Here is a 2482-nt window from a genome sequence, read left to right on the forward strand (position 1 = left end):
GCCACTGTTCCTCTTCAATCAGAGGTTCTACAAAGCAACCGAACCCTCCTTTCAAGCACTTAGAGTAAACTTTCCCAGGGAGGCTGAGTAGTGTGATGCCTCTGTAGTTGTTATGCACACCCTCTGGTCCCCTCTTTTAAATAGGGGAACCCAGTCCGCGCCACTCCCTTCGGCGCTGTTCCTGACTTCCACGCAATGTTGAAAAGGCGTGTCAACCAAGACAGCCCCTCAACACCCAGAGCCTTCAGCATTTCTGGGCGAATCTCATCAATCCCTGGGGCTTTGCCACTGTGGAGTTGTTTGACTACCTGCAGTGATCCTGCACTGTGGTATTTAGAAGACTAATGTTGTTTTCTCTGTGTGATTCCTTTTCACCAGGTGAGATGGGTCCCATGGTGGCCTCTACTCTGAAATTGGGCATCGCTATTCTCAATGGAGGAAACTCTACTGTACAGCAGGTATTTTAGTCTTCAGTTTTATTGTGACTAACATTGTTACTTTTCTCATTGTATTTGAAAGCTATGCACTTAGTGGTCACTTTATTAAGTACACCTTTAAATACACCTGTTCTGTCATAGTTTTTATTTGCATGATGCCTATAAGTTGTCTTTGACACTGTCAGAAGTTAATTAAATGTGTGTGTTTTAGTATTGAGGCTATAGTTAGTGAAGGTGTAATACTGGACTGCGTTAAATTCAGAGTTGGTTCTAATATTCTCCCCCTCCATGTATGTGAATAAATAAAACGCCTATCTTGCAGATGATGTAATGCTGTATGTGAGCGATATTGCCTCCTCAGTGCCTTCCATTATGCAAGTTTAAAATGATTATTAATCAGACTTAGACAGACTTTACTTGTCATTTGGATTTGCATCAAAATGAAATTACGTTGCAATGGCACATAGCACAGCAGGAATAAAAGGGGGAGGCAGTATGTAGCAGTCTAAAAATAGATATGAAAAAAATGTAAAACTTTTGTATTAAAGACTAATAGAATAGTATGATATTGCACAGTGTAGTTCTATGTAAAAGAAACTTTTGTATAATATCTGACTCCAAAGTGTAAGTAATGATGCTGTTGGGTATGTAGCTATCACAGCTAGACAGCCTGGTTAGGTTTTAATGGTCCAGGGTTGGTCCTGGCTTTATTTATTGGCTTCAGAAAAAATTACTGAAGGAGATAAAGGCATGTACCCAGATAGTAAAATTGAAATTACTTGGGCGCCCGGTTAACTCAGTCGGTAGAGCTGGTGACCCACGTACGGAGTTGCTGCAGCAGCCCTGGTTCGGATCCGGCCTGCGGCCCTTTGCTGAGTGTCATCGCCTCTCTCTCTGTCCCCCTTTCCTTTCTATCTACTCTATCTAATTTGTTAGCAATTACATTTTTAAAGTGTAATGCTAATTACAGACATGCAGATTTAAAACTGATGTATAAACTAGTAGTGCTGCCCCAGACTAAAGATTTTCCTAGTTGACTAGTAGTCGTTAGTTAAATCCAGCAAGGTGTGAACATTTACTTAATTTATTTTAACAGTATAACATGACACAAGACCCCTTGTTCAAAACTTTCTCTTAACCCTCTTTTATGTAAGTTTCCCAGCGGGCAAGTGTATGGTTCAACATATGGGTGATTGTATATTGAAAAGAATAAGGTTAATTGGGTGTCTGTCTGTGAGGTCTCCATCTACAAAACCCAAATATGAAAAGTCAATGTGATGCCTGCATTTGTTACATCGTCGTATCATGTTTGTATGTTCACTTCTCTATGACTGCATAAGGAAATAAAAGTTAAGTGCAAAAAAAAACAGTCCAGTACAACACGACCTTTGATTATGACCTCAGTAATAAACATATAATTGAATTTGAACATTTCTGACCATGTAAAAAAAAATAAATAATAATATTGATAATAATAATAAAACCATACTGTATACTGTAGTTGTTCACCTCCTGTACTTGCTTTAAATAGAAATTGGATCTAAAATATTACTCAAGTGTTCCATTGTCTCTTTGACAGAAAATGTTGGATTATCTAAAAGACAAGAAGGATGTGGGATTTTTTCAGAGTCTGGCTGGTCTGATGCAGTCATGCAGGTAATTCTACAAACTCTTGCTGCTTCAGGACTGAAACAAATATATTTTAGAATGCAAAGTATACCACAGCTGTGTGTTTGGATAGCCTCCTCAGTCCTCAGATGTGATTAAATCTCAAAATTGGGTATTTCAAAACAGGAGGTCCTGCTCCTACAAATTTGGGATACGGATTTGGTAACCCAATCCAGAATCAGATCAAATGTTTTTGAGTATTTCAAAAGTCTAAGGTGAAAATTAAGATAGATTTGATGCTAAAAATCAGGATGATCCTGATTCCGCTGGAAGGGTGGATCCAGCATGGATTCAAGGTGGATGTAGAGACTAATGTTATTATAGTTCACTATACTAGGTGTGAAAAAACATTTTACTTAAAGGAGTCATATTATGCC

General features: G+C 38.5%; 1 protein-coding gene across 1 annotated transcript in view; it reads right to left on the bottom strand.

Annotated features, from left to right (window-relative positions):
- The window catches only part of LOC118334266 (ryanodine receptor 2-like), a gene marked incomplete in the record, with an annotated part of 114618 nt that overhangs the window by 33947 nt on the left and 78189 nt on the right, over positions 1-2482 (bottom strand).

The sequence above is a fragment of the Morone saxatilis genome, unplaced genomic scaffold (genome assembly GCF_004916995.1).
Source record: "Morone saxatilis isolate NCDOM2014 unplaced genomic scaffold, NCSU_SB_2.0 Contig1, whole genome shotgun sequence".
Taxonomy (NCBI): Eukaryota; Metazoa; Chordata; class Actinopteri; family Moronidae; genus Morone; species Morone saxatilis.